This window comes from Phalangium opilio, unplaced genomic scaffold (assembly GCF_054372755.1).
Source record: "Phalangium opilio isolate 3A_F unplaced genomic scaffold, DU_Popi_V2 ptg000002l_1, whole genome shotgun sequence".
In the NCBI taxonomy this organism is placed as follows: domain Eukaryota; kingdom Metazoa; phylum Arthropoda; class Arachnida; order Opiliones; family Phalangiidae; genus Phalangium; species Phalangium opilio.
Genome location: NW_028324144.1, coordinates 10,642,375 through 10,656,096, shown reverse-complemented (window position 1 = coordinate 10,656,096; position 13,722 = coordinate 10,642,375). Strand labels below are relative to the sequence as shown.

The 13,722-nt window shown below is 32.7% G+C and overlaps 37 non-coding genes across 37 annotated transcripts; all 37 read right to left on the bottom strand.

Moving 5' to 3' along the window:
- Positions 1–231: 231 nt before the first annotated feature.
- TRNAG-GCC (transfer RNA glycine (anticodon GCC)) lies at positions 232–302 on the bottom strand. The gene has a single exon. It is a non-coding gene; the product is annotated as a tRNA-Gly (tRNA).
- Positions 303–837: 535 nt separating this feature from the next.
- TRNAG-GCC (transfer RNA glycine (anticodon GCC)) lies at positions 838–908 on the bottom strand. The gene has a single exon. It is a non-coding gene; the product is annotated as a tRNA-Gly (tRNA).
- Positions 909–1,140: 232 nt separating this feature from the next.
- TRNAG-GCC (transfer RNA glycine (anticodon GCC)) lies at positions 1,141–1,211 on the bottom strand. The gene has a single exon. It is a non-coding gene; the product is annotated as a tRNA-Gly (tRNA).
- A 232-nt stretch (positions 1,212–1,443) lies between these two features.
- On the bottom strand, positions 1,444–1,514 carry TRNAG-GCC (transfer RNA glycine (anticodon GCC)). Its single transcript has one exon. It is a non-coding gene; the product is annotated as a tRNA-Gly (tRNA).
- Positions 1,515–1,746: 232 nt separating this feature from the next.
- Positions 1,747–1,817, bottom strand: TRNAG-GCC (transfer RNA glycine (anticodon GCC)). The gene has a single exon. It is a non-coding gene; the product is annotated as a tRNA-Gly (tRNA).
- A 535-nt stretch (positions 1,818–2,352) lies between these two features.
- TRNAG-GCC (transfer RNA glycine (anticodon GCC)) lies at positions 2,353–2,423 on the bottom strand. Its single transcript has one exon. It is a non-coding gene; the product is annotated as a tRNA-Gly (tRNA).
- Positions 2,424–2,655: 232 nt separating this feature from the next.
- Positions 2,656–2,726, bottom strand: TRNAG-GCC (transfer RNA glycine (anticodon GCC)). The gene has a single exon. It is a non-coding gene; the product is annotated as a tRNA-Gly (tRNA).
- Positions 2,727–2,958: 232 nt separating this feature from the next.
- Positions 2,959–3,029, bottom strand: TRNAG-GCC (transfer RNA glycine (anticodon GCC)). The gene has a single exon. It is a non-coding gene; the product is annotated as a tRNA-Gly (tRNA).
- Positions 3,030–3,261: 232 nt separating this feature from the next.
- On the bottom strand, positions 3,262–3,332 carry TRNAG-GCC (transfer RNA glycine (anticodon GCC)). Its single transcript has one exon. It is a non-coding gene; the product is annotated as a tRNA-Gly (tRNA).
- Positions 3,333–3,867: 535 nt separating this feature from the next.
- Positions 3,868–3,938, bottom strand: TRNAG-GCC (transfer RNA glycine (anticodon GCC)). Its single transcript has one exon. It is a non-coding gene; the product is annotated as a tRNA-Gly (tRNA).
- A 232-nt stretch (positions 3,939–4,170) lies between these two features.
- On the bottom strand, positions 4,171–4,241 carry TRNAG-GCC (transfer RNA glycine (anticodon GCC)). Its single transcript has one exon. It is a non-coding gene; the product is annotated as a tRNA-Gly (tRNA).
- A 232-nt stretch (positions 4,242–4,473) lies between these two features.
- On the bottom strand, positions 4,474–4,544 carry TRNAG-GCC (transfer RNA glycine (anticodon GCC)). The gene has a single exon. It is a non-coding gene; the product is annotated as a tRNA-Gly (tRNA).
- A 232-nt stretch (positions 4,545–4,776) lies between these two features.
- TRNAG-GCC (transfer RNA glycine (anticodon GCC)) lies at positions 4,777–4,847 on the bottom strand. The gene has a single exon. It is a non-coding gene; the product is annotated as a tRNA-Gly (tRNA).
- A 232-nt stretch (positions 4,848–5,079) lies between these two features.
- TRNAG-GCC (transfer RNA glycine (anticodon GCC)) lies at positions 5,080–5,150 on the bottom strand. Its single transcript has one exon. It is a non-coding gene; the product is annotated as a tRNA-Gly (tRNA).
- Positions 5,151–5,382: 232 nt separating this feature from the next.
- On the bottom strand, positions 5,383–5,453 carry TRNAG-GCC (transfer RNA glycine (anticodon GCC)). Its single transcript has one exon. It is a non-coding gene; the product is annotated as a tRNA-Gly (tRNA).
- Positions 5,454–5,685: 232 nt separating this feature from the next.
- Positions 5,686–5,756, bottom strand: TRNAG-GCC (transfer RNA glycine (anticodon GCC)). Its single transcript has one exon. It is a non-coding gene; the product is annotated as a tRNA-Gly (tRNA).
- Positions 5,757–5,988: 232 nt separating this feature from the next.
- Positions 5,989–6,059, bottom strand: TRNAG-GCC (transfer RNA glycine (anticodon GCC)). Its single transcript has one exon. It is a non-coding gene; the product is annotated as a tRNA-Gly (tRNA).
- A 535-nt stretch (positions 6,060–6,594) lies between these two features.
- On the bottom strand, positions 6,595–6,665 carry TRNAG-GCC (transfer RNA glycine (anticodon GCC)). Its single transcript has one exon. It is a non-coding gene; the product is annotated as a tRNA-Gly (tRNA).
- Positions 6,666–6,897: 232 nt separating this feature from the next.
- TRNAG-GCC (transfer RNA glycine (anticodon GCC)) lies at positions 6,898–6,968 on the bottom strand. The gene has a single exon. It is a non-coding gene; the product is annotated as a tRNA-Gly (tRNA).
- Positions 6,969–7,200: 232 nt separating this feature from the next.
- TRNAG-GCC (transfer RNA glycine (anticodon GCC)) lies at positions 7,201–7,271 on the bottom strand. Its single transcript has one exon. It is a non-coding gene; the product is annotated as a tRNA-Gly (tRNA).
- Positions 7,272–7,503: 232 nt separating this feature from the next.
- TRNAG-GCC (transfer RNA glycine (anticodon GCC)) lies at positions 7,504–7,574 on the bottom strand. The gene has a single exon. It is a non-coding gene; the product is annotated as a tRNA-Gly (tRNA).
- A 232-nt stretch (positions 7,575–7,806) lies between these two features.
- Positions 7,807–7,877, bottom strand: TRNAG-GCC (transfer RNA glycine (anticodon GCC)). Its single transcript has one exon. It is a non-coding gene; the product is annotated as a tRNA-Gly (tRNA).
- A 232-nt stretch (positions 7,878–8,109) lies between these two features.
- TRNAG-GCC (transfer RNA glycine (anticodon GCC)) lies at positions 8,110–8,180 on the bottom strand. The gene has a single exon. It is a non-coding gene; the product is annotated as a tRNA-Gly (tRNA).
- A 232-nt stretch (positions 8,181–8,412) lies between these two features.
- TRNAG-GCC (transfer RNA glycine (anticodon GCC)) lies at positions 8,413–8,483 on the bottom strand. The gene has a single exon. It is a non-coding gene; the product is annotated as a tRNA-Gly (tRNA).
- Positions 8,484–8,715: 232 nt separating this feature from the next.
- On the bottom strand, positions 8,716–8,786 carry TRNAG-GCC (transfer RNA glycine (anticodon GCC)). The gene has a single exon. It is a non-coding gene; the product is annotated as a tRNA-Gly (tRNA).
- Positions 8,787–9,018: 232 nt separating this feature from the next.
- TRNAG-GCC (transfer RNA glycine (anticodon GCC)) lies at positions 9,019–9,089 on the bottom strand. Its single transcript has one exon. It is a non-coding gene; the product is annotated as a tRNA-Gly (tRNA).
- A 232-nt stretch (positions 9,090–9,321) lies between these two features.
- TRNAG-GCC (transfer RNA glycine (anticodon GCC)) lies at positions 9,322–9,392 on the bottom strand. The gene has a single exon. It is a non-coding gene; the product is annotated as a tRNA-Gly (tRNA).
- Positions 9,393–9,624: 232 nt separating this feature from the next.
- TRNAG-GCC (transfer RNA glycine (anticodon GCC)) lies at positions 9,625–9,695 on the bottom strand. The gene has a single exon. It is a non-coding gene; the product is annotated as a tRNA-Gly (tRNA).
- A 232-nt stretch (positions 9,696–9,927) lies between these two features.
- Positions 9,928–9,998, bottom strand: TRNAG-GCC (transfer RNA glycine (anticodon GCC)). The gene has a single exon. It is a non-coding gene; the product is annotated as a tRNA-Gly (tRNA).
- Positions 9,999–10,230: 232 nt separating this feature from the next.
- On the bottom strand, positions 10,231–10,301 carry TRNAG-GCC (transfer RNA glycine (anticodon GCC)). The gene has a single exon. It is a non-coding gene; the product is annotated as a tRNA-Gly (tRNA).
- Positions 10,302–10,533: 232 nt separating this feature from the next.
- Positions 10,534–10,604, bottom strand: TRNAG-GCC (transfer RNA glycine (anticodon GCC)). Its single transcript has one exon. It is a non-coding gene; the product is annotated as a tRNA-Gly (tRNA).
- A 232-nt stretch (positions 10,605–10,836) lies between these two features.
- On the bottom strand, positions 10,837–10,907 carry TRNAG-GCC (transfer RNA glycine (anticodon GCC)). Its single transcript has one exon. It is a non-coding gene; the product is annotated as a tRNA-Gly (tRNA).
- Positions 10,908–11,139: 232 nt separating this feature from the next.
- On the bottom strand, positions 11,140–11,210 carry TRNAG-GCC (transfer RNA glycine (anticodon GCC)). The gene has a single exon. It is a non-coding gene; the product is annotated as a tRNA-Gly (tRNA).
- A 535-nt stretch (positions 11,211–11,745) lies between these two features.
- Positions 11,746–11,816, bottom strand: TRNAG-GCC (transfer RNA glycine (anticodon GCC)). The gene has a single exon. It is a non-coding gene; the product is annotated as a tRNA-Gly (tRNA).
- A 232-nt stretch (positions 11,817–12,048) lies between these two features.
- TRNAG-GCC (transfer RNA glycine (anticodon GCC)) lies at positions 12,049–12,119 on the bottom strand. The gene has a single exon. It is a non-coding gene; the product is annotated as a tRNA-Gly (tRNA).
- Positions 12,120–12,337: 218 nt separating this feature from the next.
- On the bottom strand, positions 12,338–12,408 carry TRNAG-GCC (transfer RNA glycine (anticodon GCC)). Its single transcript has one exon. It is a non-coding gene; the product is annotated as a tRNA-Gly (tRNA).
- A 950-nt stretch (positions 12,409–13,358) lies between these two features.
- TRNAG-GCC (transfer RNA glycine (anticodon GCC)) lies at positions 13,359–13,429 on the bottom strand. The gene has a single exon. It is a non-coding gene; the product is annotated as a tRNA-Gly (tRNA).
- Positions 13,430–13,722: the final 293 nt, after the last annotated feature.

Below are 13,722 nucleotides of genomic sequence, written 5' to 3'. Positions count from 1 at the left end.
CTGCAAAGAGTAGAATATGGAAAGAATGGTATTTCACCTGAATATTTGATAATCAAACCAAGTATTTCTTTGAATTATCATCTCAAATAATATTTTAAGAAGGGTTTATCAATTTAAAAATTATTATTTTACATACTTTTCTTAATTTTTTTATTAATTTCGAAAGACCCTGAAGTATGGATATTACATTTTAAACACAATATCGTTATGCATCAAATGACGACCAAAACATGCATCGGCCGGGAATCGAACCCGGATCTCCCGCGTGGCAGGCGAAAATTCTACCATTGAACCACCGAGGCTCTGGAAAGAGTAGAATATGGAAAGAATTGTATTTCACCTGAATATTTGATAATCAAACCAAATATTTCTTTGAATTATTATCTCAAATAATATTTTTAGTAGGATTTATCAATTTAACAATTATCATTTTACTTATTTTTCGTAATTTTTTTAATATATTCCCAAGACCCTGAAGTAAGGATAATACAATTTAAACACAATATCGTTATGCATCAAATGATGACAAAAACATGCATCGGCCGGGAATCGAACCCGGATCTCCCGCGTGGCAGAAGAGAATTCTACCATTGAACCATCGATGCTCTGCAAAGAGTAGAATATGGAAAGAATGTTATTTCACCTGAATATTTGATAATCAAACCAAATATTTCTTTGAATTATTATCTCAAATAATATTTTTAGAAGGATTTATCAATTTAACAATTATCATTTTACTTAATTTTCGTAATTTTTTTATTAATTTCGAAAGACCCTGAAGTAAGGATATTGGAATTTAAACACAATATCGTTATGCATCAAATGACGACCAAAACATGCATCGGCCGGTAATCGAACCCGGATCTCCCGCGTGGCAGGCGAGAATTCTACCATTGAACCACCGATGCTCTACAAAGAGTAGAGTATGGAAAGAATGGTATTTCACCTGAATATTTGATAATCAAACCAAATATTTCTTTGCATTATTATCCCAAATAATATTTTTAGAATGATTTATCAATTTAACAATTATCATTTTACTTAATTTTCGTAATTTTTTTATTAATTTCGAAAGACCCTGAAGTAAGGATATTGGAATTTAAACACAATATCGTTATGCATCAAATGACGACCAAAACATGCATCGGCCGGTAATCGAACCCGGATCTCCCGCGTGGCAGGCGAGAATTCTACCATTGAACCACCGATGCTCTACAAAGAGTAGAGTATGGAAAGAATGGTATTTCACCTGAATATTTGATAATCAAACCAAATATTTCTTTGCATTATTATCCCAAATAATATTTTTAGAATGATTTATCAATTTAACAATTATCATTTTACTTATTTTTCGTAATTTTTTTAATATATTCCCAAGACCCTGAAGTAAGGATAATACAATTTAAACACAATATCGTTATGCATCAAATGACGACCAAAACATGCATCGGCCGGGAATCGAACCCGGATCTCCCGCGTGGCAGGCGAGAATTCTACCATTGAACCACCGAGGCTCTGCCAAGAGTAGAATATGGAAAGAATGTTATTTCACCTGAATATTTGATAATCAAACCAAATATTTCTTTGAATTATTATCTCAAATAATATTTTAAGAAGGGTTTATCAATTTAAAAATTATTATTTTACATAATTTTCGTAATTTTTTTATTAATTTCGAAAGACCCTGAAGTAAGGATATTGGAATTTAAACACAATATCCTTATGCATCAAATGACGACCAAAACATGCACCGGCCGGGAATCGAACCCGGATCTCCCGCGTGGCTGGCGAAAATTCTACCATTGAACCACCGAGGCTCTGGAAAGAGTAGAATATGGAAAGAATTGTATTTCACCTGAATATTTGATAATCAAACCAAATATTTCTTTGAATTATTATCTCAAATAATATTTTTAGAATGATTTATCAATTTAAAAATTATTATTTTACATAATTTTCGTAATTTTTTTATTAATTTCGAAAGACCCTGAAGTAAGGATATTGGAATTTAAACACAATATCGTTATGCATCAAATGACGACCAAAACATGCATCGGCCGGAAATCGAACCCGGATCTCCTGCGTGGCAGGCGAAAATTCAACCATTGAACCACCGATGCTCTACAAAGAGTAGAGTATGGAAAGAATGGTATTTCACCTGAATATTTGATAATCAAACCAAATATTTCTTTGCATTATTATCCCAAATAATATTTTTAGAATGATTTATCAATTTAACAATTATCATTTTACTTAATTTTCGTAATTTTTTTATTAATTTCGAAAGACCCTGAAGTAAGGATATTGGAATTTAAACACAATATCGTTATGCATCAAATGACGACCAAAACATGCATCGGCCGGTAATCGAACCCGGATCTCCCGCGTGGCAGGCGAGAATTCTACCATTGAACCACCGATGCTCTACAAAGAGTAGAGTATGGAAAGAATGGTATTTCACCTGAATATTTGATAATCAAACCAAATATTTCTTTGCATTATTATCCCAAATAATATTTTTAGAATGATTTATCAATTTAACAATTATCATTTTACTTATTTTTCGTAATTTTTTTAATATATTCCCAAGACCCTGAAGTAAGGATAATACAATTTAAACACAATATCGTTATGCATCAAATGACGACCAAAACATGCATCGGCCGGGAATCGAACCCGGATCTCCCGCGTGGCAGGCGAGAATTCTACCATTGAACCACCGAGGCTCTGCCAAGAGTAGAATATGGAAAGAATGTTATTTCACCTGAATATTTGATAATCAAACCAAATATTTCTTTGAATTATTATCTCAAATAATATTTTAAGAAGGGTTTATCAATTTAAAAATTATTATTTTACATAATTTTCGTAATTTTTTTATTAATTTCGAAAGACCCTGAAGTAAGGATATTGGAATTTAAACACAATATCCTTATGCATCAAATGACGACCAAAACATGCACCGGCCGGGAATCGAACCCGGATCTCCCGCGTGGCTGGCGAAAATTCTACCATTGAACCACCGAGGCTCTGGAAAGAGTAGAATATGGAAAGAATTGTATTTCACCTGAATATTTGATAATCAAACCAAATATTTCTTTGAATTATTATCTCAAATAATATTTTTAGAATGATTTATCAATTTAAAAATTATTATTTTACATAATTTTCGTAATTTTTTTATTAATTTCGAAAGACCCTGAAGTAAGGATATTGGAATTTAAACACAATATCGTTATGCATCAAATGACGACCAAAACATGCATCGGCCGGGAATCGAACCCGGATCTCCCGCGTGGCAGGCGAAAATTCTACCATTGAACCACCGAGGCTCTGGAAAGAGTAGAATATGGAAAGAATTGTATTTCACCTGAATATTTGATAATCAAACCAAATATTTCTTTGAATTATTATCTCAAATAATATTTTTAGTAGGATTTATCAATTTAACAATTATCATTTTACTTATTTTTCGTAATTTTTTTAATATATTCCCAAGACCCTGAAGTAAGGATAATACAATTTAAACACAATATCGTTATGCATCAAATGATGACAAAAACATGCATCGGCCGGGAATCGAACCCGGATCTCCCGCGTGGCAGAAGAGAATTCTACCATTGAACCATCGATGCTCTGCAAAGAGTAGAATATGGAAAGAATGTTATTTCACCTGAATATTTGATAATCAAACCAAATATTTCTTTGAATTATTATCTCAAATAATATTTTTAGAAGGATTTATCAATTTAACAATTATCATTTTACTTAATTTTCGTAATTTTTTTATTAATTTCGAAAGACCCTGAAGTAAGGATATTGGAATTTAAACACAATATCGTTATGCATCAAATGACGACCAAAACATGCATCGGCCGGTAATCGAACCCGGATCTCCCGCGTGGCAGGCGAGAATTCTACCATTGAACCACCGATGCTCTACAAAGAGTAGAGTATGGAAAGAATGGTATTTCACCTGAATATTTGATAATCAAACCAAATATTTCTTTGCATTATTATCCCAGATAATATTTTTAGAATGATTTATCAATTTAACAATTATCATTTTACTTATTTTTCGTAATTTTTTTAATATATTCCCAAGACCCTGAAGTAAGGATAATACAATTTAAATACAATATCGTTATGCATCAAATGATGACCAAAACATGCATCGGCCGGGAATCGAACCCGGATCTCCCGCGTGGCAGGCGAGAATTCTACCATTGAACCACCGATGCTCTGCAAAGAGTAGAATATGGAAAGAATGGTATTTCACCTGAATATTTGATAATCAAACCAAATATTTCTTTGAATTATTATCTCAAATAATATTTTAAGAAGGGTTTATCAATTTAAAAATTATTATTTTACATACTTTTCGTAATTTTTTTATTAATTTCGAAAGACCCTGAAGTAATGATAATACAATTTAAACACAATATCGTTATGCATCAAATGACGACCAAAACATGCATCTGCCGGGAATCGAACCCGGATCTCCCGCGTGGCAGGCGAGAATTCTACCATTGAACCACCGAGGCTCTGCCAAGAGTAGAATATGGAAAGAATGTTATTTCACCTGAATATTTGATAATCAAACCAAATATTTCTTTGAATTATTATCTCAAATAATATTTTAAGAAGGGTTTATCAATTTAAAAATTATTATTTTACATAATTTTCGTAATTTTTTTATTAATTTCGAAAGACCCTGAAGTAAGGATATTGGAATTTAAACACAATATCCTTATGCATCAAATGACGACCAAAACATGCACCGGCCGGGAATCGAACCCGGATCTCCCGCGTGGCTGGCGAAAATTCTACCATTGAACCACCGAGGCTTTGGAAAGAGTAGAATATGGAAAGAATTGTATTTCACCTGAATATTTGATAATCAAACCAAATATTTCTTTGAATTATTATCTCAAATAATATTTTTAGAATGATTTATCAATTTAAAAATTATTATTTTACATAATTTTCGTAATTTTTTTATTAATTTCGAAAGACCCTGAAGTAAGGATATTGGAATTTAAACACAATATCGTTATGCATCAAATGACGACCAAAACATGCATCGGCCGGAAATCGAACCCGGATCTCCCGCGTGGCAGGCGAGAATTCAACCATTGAACCACCGATGCTCTACAAAGAGTAGAGTATGGAAAGAATGGTATTTCACCTGAATATTTGATAATCAAACCAAATATTTCTTTGCATTATTATCCCAAATAATATTTTTAGAATGATTTATCAATTTAACAATTATCATTTTACTTAATTTTCGTAATTTTTTTATTAATTTCGAAAGACCCTGAAGTATGGATATTACATTTTAAACACAATATCGTTATGCATCAAATGACGACCAAAACATGCATCGGCCGGGAATCGAACCCGGATCTCCCGCGTGGCAGGCGAAAATTCTACCATTGAACCACCGAGGCTCTGGAAAGAGTAGAATATGGAAAGAATTGTATTTCACCTGAATATTTGATAATCAAACCAAATATTTCTTTGAATTATTATCTCAAATAATATTTTTAGTAGGATTTATCAATTTAACAATTATCATTTTACTTATTTTTCGTAATTTTTTTAATATATTCCCAAGACCCTGAAGTAAGGATAATACAATTTAAACACAATATCGTTATGCATCAAATGATGACCAAAACATGCATCGGCCGGGAATCGAACCCGGATCTCCCGCGTGGCAGGCGAGAATTCTACCATTGAACCACCGATGCTCTGCAAAGAGTAGAATATGGAAAGAATGGTATTTCACCTGAATATTTGATAATCAAACCAAATATTTCTTTGAATTATTATCTCAAATAATATTTTAAGAAGGGTTTATCAATTTAAAAATTATTATTTTACATACTTTTCGTAATTTTTTTATTAATTTCGAAAGACCCTGAAGTAATGATAATACAATTTAAACACAATATCGTTATGCATCAAATGACGACCAAAACATGCATCGGCCGGGAATCGAACCCGGATCTCCCGCGTGGCAGGCGAAAATTCTACCATTGAACCACCGAGGCTCTGGAAAGAGTAGAATATGGAAAGAATTGTATTTCACCTGAATATTTGATAATCAAACCAAATATTTCTTTGAATTATTATCTCAAATAATATTTTTAGTAGGATTTATCAATTTAACAATTATCATTTTACTTATTTTTCGTAATTTTTTTAATATATTCCCAAGACCCTGAAGTAAGGATAATACAATTTAAACACAATATCGTTATGCATCAAATGATGACAAAAACATGCATCGGCCGGGAATCGAACCCGGATCTCCCGCGTGGCAGAAGAGAATTCTACCATTGAACCATCGATGCTCTGCAAAGAGTAGAATATGGAAAGAATGTTATTTCACCTGAATATTTGATAATCAAACCAAATATTTCTTTGAATTATTATCTCAAATAATATTTTTAGAAGGATTTATCAATTTAACAATTATCATTTTACTTAATTTTCGTAATTTTTTTATTAATTTCGAAAGACCCTGAAGTAAGGATATTGGAATTTAAACACAATATCGTTATGCATCAAATGACGACCAAAACATGCATCGGCCGGTAATCGAACCCGGATCTCCCGCGTGGCAGGCGAGAATTCTACCATTGAACCACCGATGCTCTACAAAGAGTAGAGTATGGAAAGAATGGTATTTCACCTGAATATTTGATAATCAAACCAAATATTTCTTTGCATTATTATCCCAGATAATATTTTTAGAATGATTTATCAATTTAACAATTATCATTTTACTTATTTTTCGTAATTTTTTTAATATATTCCCAAGACCCTGAAGTAAGGATAATACAATTTAAATACAATATCGTTATGCATCAAATGATGACCAAAACATGCATCGGCCGGGAATCGAACCCGGATCTCCCGCGTGGCAGGCGAGAATTCTACCATTGAACCACCGATGCTCTGCAAAGAGTAGAATATGGAAAGAATGGTATTTCACCTGAATATTTGATAATCAAACCAAATATTTCTTTGAATTATTATCTCAAATAATATTTTAAGAAGGGTTTATCAATTTAAAAATTATTATTTTACATACTTTTCGTAATTTTTTTATTAATTTCGAAAGACCCTGAAGTAATGATAATACAATTTAAACACAATATCGTTATGCATCAAATGACGACCAAAACATGCATCGGCCGGGAATCGAACCCGGATCTCCCGCGTGGCAGGCGAGAATTCTACCATTGAACCACCGAGGCTCTGCCAAGAGTAGAATATGGAAAGAATGTTATTTCACCTGAATATTTGATAATCAAACCAAATATTTCTTTGAATTATTATCTCAAATAATATTTTAAGAAGGGTTTATCAATTTAAAAATTATTATTTTACATAATTTTCGTAATTTTTTTATTAATTTCGAAAGACCCTGAAGTAAGGATATTGGAATTTAAACACAATATCCTTATGCATCAAATGACGACCAAAACATGCACCGGCCGGGAATCGAACCCGGATCTCCCGCGTGGCTGGCGAAAATTCTACCATTGAACCACCGAGGCTCTGGAAAGAGTAGAATATGGAAAGAATTGTATTTCACCTGAATATTTGATAATCAAACCAAATATTTCTTTGAATTATTATCTCAAATAATATTTTTAGAATGATTTATCAATTTAAAAATTATTATTTTACATAATTTTCGTAATTTTTTTATTAATTTCGAAAGACCCTGAAGTAAGGATATTGGAATTTAAACACAATATCGTTATGCATCAAATGACGACCAAAACATGCATCGGCCGGAAATCGAACCCGGATCTCCCGCGTGGCAGGCGAGAATTCAACCATTGAACCACCGATGCTCTACAAAGAGTAGAGTATGGAAAGAATGGTATTTCACCTGAATATTTGATAATCAAACCAAATATTTCTTTGCATTATTATCCCAAATAATATTTTTAGAATGATTTATCAATTTAACAATTATCATTTTACTTAATTTTCGTAATTTTTTTATTAATTTCGAAAGACCCTGAAGTATGGATATTACATTTTAAACACAATATCGTTATGCATCAAATGACGACCAAAACATGCATCGGCCGGGAATCGAACCCGGATCTCCCGCGTGGCAGGCGAAAATTCTACCATTGAACCATTGATGCTCTGCAAAGAGTAGAATATGGAAAGAATGGTATTTCACCTGAATATTTGATAATCAAACCAAGTATTTCTTTGAATTATCATCTCAAATAATATTTTAAGAAGGGTTTATCAATTTAAAAATTATTATTTTACATACTTTTCTTAATTTTTTTATTAATTTCGAAAGACCCTGAAGTATGGATATTACATTTTAAACACAATATCGTTATGCATCAAATGACGACCAAAACATGCATCGGCCGGGAATCGAACCCGGATCTCCCGCGTGGCAGGCGAAAATTCTACCATTGAACCACCGAGGCTCTGGAAAGAGTAGAATATGGAAAGAATTGTATTTCACCTGAATATTTGATAATCAAACCAAATATTTCTTTGAATTATTATCTCAAATAATATTTTTAGTAGGATTTATCAATTTAACAATTATCATTTTACTTATTTTTCGTAATTTTTTTAATATATTCCCAAGACCCTGAAGTAAGGATAATACAATTTAAACACAATATCGTTATGCATCAAATGACGACCAAAACATGCATCGGCCGGTAATCGAACCCGGATCTCCCGCGTGGCAGGCGAGAATTCTACCATTGAACCACCGATGCTCTACAAAGAGTAGAGTATGGAAAGAATGGTATTTCACCTGAATATTTGATAATCAAACCAAATATTTCTTTGCATTATTATCCCAGATAATATTTTTAGAATGATTTATCAATTTAACAATTATCATTTTACTTATTTTTCGTAATTTTTTTAATATATTCCCAAGACCCTGAAGTAAGGATAATACAATTTAAATACAATATCGTTATGCATCAAATGATGACCAAAACATGCATCGGCCGGGAATCGAACCCGGATCTCCCGCGTGGCAGGCGAGAATTCTACCATTGAACCACCGATGCTCTGCAAAGAGTAGAATATGGAAAGAATGGTATTTCACCTGAATATTTGATAATCAAACCAAATATTTCTTTGAATTATTATCTCAAATAATATTTTAAGAAGGGTTTATCAATTTAAAAATTATTATTTTACATACTTTTCGTAATTTTTTTATTAATTTCGAAAGACCCTGAAGTAATGATAATACAATTTAAACACAATATCGTTATGCATCAAATGACGACCAAAACATGCATCGGCCGGGAATCGAACCCGGATCTCCCGCGTGGCAGGCGAGAATTCTACCATTGAACCACCGAGGCTCTGCCAAGAGTAGAATATGGAAAGAATGTTATTTCACCTGAATATTTGATAATCAAACCAAATATTTCTTTGAATTATTATCTCAAATAATATTTTAAGAAGGGTTTATCAATTTAAAAATTATTATTTTACATAATTTTCGTAATTTTTTTATTAATTTCGAAAGACCCTGAAGTAAGGATATTGGAATTTAAACACAATATCCTTATGCATCAAATGACGACCAAAACATGCACCGGCCGGGAATCGAACCCGGATCTCCCGCGTGGCTGGCGAAAATTCTACCATTGAACCACCGAGGCTCTGGAAAGAGTAGAATATGGAAAGAATTGTATTTCACCTGAATATTTGATAATCAAACCAAATATTTCTTTGAATTATTATCTCAAATAATATTTTTAGAATGATTTATCAATTTAAAAATTATTATTTTACATAATTTTCGTAATTTTTTTATTAATTTCGAAAGACCCTGAAGTAAGGATATTGGAATTTAAACACAATATCGTTATGCATCAAATGACGACCAAAACATGCATCGGCCGGAAATCGAACCCGGATCTCCCGCGTGGCAGGCGAGAATTCAACCATTGAACCACCGATGCTCTACAAAGAGTAGAGTATGGAAAGAATGGTATTTCACCTGAATATTTGATAATCAAACCAAATATTTCTTTGCATTATTATCCCAAATAATATTTTTAGAATGATTTATCAATTTAACAATTATCATTTTACTTAATTTTCGTAATTTTTTTATTAATTTCGAAAGACCCTGAAGTATGGATATTACATTTTAAACACAATATCGTTATGCATCAAATGACGACCAAAACATGCACCGGCCGGGAATCGAACCCGGATCTCCCGCGTGGCTGGCGAAAATTCTACCATTGAACCACCGAGGCTCTGGAAAGAGTAGAATATGGAAAGAATTGTATTTCACCTGAATATTTGATAATCAAACCAAATATTTCTTTGAATTATTATCTCAAATAATATTTTTAGAATGATTTATCAATTTAAAAATTATTATTTTACATAATTTTCGTAATTTTTTTATTAATTTCGAAAGACCCTGAAGTAAGGATATTGGAATTTAAACACAATATCGTTATGCATCAAATGACGACCAAAACATGCATCGGCCGGAAATCGAACCCGGATCTCCCGCGTGGCAGGCGAGAATTCAACCATTGAACCACCGATGCTCTACAAAGAGTAGAGTATGGAAAGAATGGTATTTCACCTGAATATTTGATAATCAAACCAAATATTTCTTTGCATTATTATCCCAAATAATATTTTTAGAATGATTTATCAATTTAACAATTATCATTTTACTTAATTTTCGTAATTTTTTTATTAATTTCGAAAGACCCTGAAGTATGGATATTACATTTTAAACACAATATCGTTATGCATCAAATGACGACCAAAACATGCATCGGCCGGGAATCGAACCCGGATCTCCCGCGTGGCAGGCGAAAATTCTACCATTGAACCATTGATGCTCTGCAAAGAGTAGAATATGGAAAGAATGGTATTTCACCTGAATATTTGATAATCAAACCAAGTATTTCTTTGAATTATCATCTCAAATAATATTTTAAGAAGGGTTTATCAATTTAAAAATTATTATTTTACATACTTTTCTTAATTTTTTTATTAATTTCGAAAGACCCTGAAGTATGGATATTACATTTTAAACACAATATCGTTATGCATCAAATGACGACCAAAACATGCATCGGCCGGGAATCGAACCCGGATCTCCCGCGTGGCAGGCGAAAATTCTACCATTGAACCACCGAGGCTCTGGAAAGAGTAGAATATGGAAAGAATTGTATTTCACCTGAATATTTGATAATCAAACCAAATATTTCTTTGAATTATTATCTCAAATAATATTTTTAGTAGGATTTATCAATTTAACAATTATCATTTTACTTATTTTTCGTAATTTTTTTAATATATTCCCAAGACCCTGAAGTAAGGATAATACAATTTAAACACAATATCGTTATGCATCAAATGATGACAAAAACATGCATCGGCCGGGAATCGAACCCGGATCTCCCGCGTGGCAGAAGAGAATTCTACCATTGAACCATCGATGCTCTGCAAAGAGTAGAATATGGAAAGAATGTTATTTCACCTGAATATTTGATAATCAAACCAAATATTTCTTTGAATTATTATCTCAAATAATATTTTTAGAAGGATTTATCAATTTAGCAATTATCATTTTACATACTTTTCGTTATTTTTTTATTAATTTCGAAAGACCCTGAAGTAAGGATAATACAATTTAAACACAATATCGTTATGCATCAAATGACGACGAAAACATGCATCGGCCGGGAATCGAACCCGGATCTCCCGCGTGGCAGGCGAGAATTCTACCATTGAACCACCGATGCTCTGCAAAGAGTAGAATATGGAAAGAATGTTATTTCACCTGAATATTTGATAATCAAACCAAATATTTCTTTGAATTATTATCTCAAATAATATTTTAAGAAGGGTTTATCAATTTAAAAATTATTATTTTACATACTTTTCGTAATTTTTTTATTAATTTCGAAAGACCCTGAAGTAATGATAATACAATTTAAACACAATATCGTTATGCATCAAATGACGACCAAAACATGCATCGGCCGGGAATCGAACCCGGATCTCCCGCGTGGCAGGCGAAAATTCTACCATTGAACCACCGAGGCTCTGCGGAAAGAATGTTATTTCACCTGAATATTTGATAATCAAACCAAATATTTCTTTGAATTATTATCTCAAATAATATTTTAAGAAGGGTTTATCAATATAAAAATTATTATTTTACATAATTTTCGTAATTTTATTATTAATTTCGAAAGACCCTGAAGTAAGGATAATACAATTTAAACACAATATCGTTATGCATCAAATGACGACCAAAACATGCATCGGCCGGGAATCGAACCCGGATCTCCCGCGTGGCAGGCGAGAATTCTACCATTGAACCACCGAGGCTCTGCCAAGATTAGAATATGGAAAGAATGGTATTTCACCTGAATATTTGATAATCAAACCAAATATTTCTTTGCATTATTATCCCAAATAATATTTTTAGAATGATTTATCAATTTAACAATTATCATTTTACTTAATTTTCGTAATTTTTTTATTAATTTCGAAAGACCCTGAAGTATGGATATTACCAAAAATAAATAGGGGAAAGTGTCGGACTGCCATATTTTCCTGCCTTTGCCTTAGCTTGACATGCATTTCGAGACGCTCAAGCGCGCGAGAGGTGTTTAAAATGGTATCAGCCAATCAGATTTGTAGTTGATGATGTCATTCTTCCCGAAAATAACGCTCGTACGCCACCAAACGGGAGAATTTAGCGTAGGCGTATCTCAAGGAAGAGTCACAACCTCCGCGCTCTGTTCTATTTTCTTTAGTGTTATTTTCGCGTTTCAACGAGGTTAAAGTTTGTTTAAAACGTTAGCACCCCGAAATGAAATTAATAATGCCGCAGATGTTCTTGAAATCATCATTTAATTCAAAAAACTCATCGTTAAAATCCTTTACAATTTCGTTTAAACTTAGGCCCTGGGTTGTCATTATAAGCTAAAACGTTTTAATATTAGTAAATAACATCAATATTAGCAAACTAAATTAATAAAATCATGTACATCATCAAATTAAATTGTGGCGATAAACTGCAGTGGCCACGGTTAGCCTCAGTCAAAAGCAGCTAATGTAAAATAAAACCGCACTATTCCTTCACGCGCAACATCACAAATTATCTTAGGTACGTGGTGAATAGGCGAGGGGGATGAAACAGATTTCGCGAGTATGCATTCACCCCTCCAATAGCATGTCACAGACGAAGGAGAGAGTCCGACACTTTCCCCTATTTATTTTTGATATTACATTTTAAACACAATATCGTTATGCATCAAATGACGACCAAAACATGCATCGGCCGGGAATCGAACCCGGATCTCCCGCGTGGCAGGCGAAAATTCTACCATTGAACCACCGAGGCTCTGGAAAGAGTAGAATATGGAAAGAATTGTATTTCACCTGAATATTTGATAATCAAACCAAATATTTCTTTGAATTATTATCTCAAATAATATTTTTAGTAGGATTTATCAATTTAACAATTATCATTTTACTTATTTTTCGTAATTTTTTTAATATATTCCCAAGACCCTGAAGTAAGGATAATACAATTTAAACACAATATCGTTATGCATCAAATGATGACAAAAACATGCATCGGCCGGGAATCGAACCCGGATCTCCCGCGTGGCAGAAGAGAATTCTACCATTGAA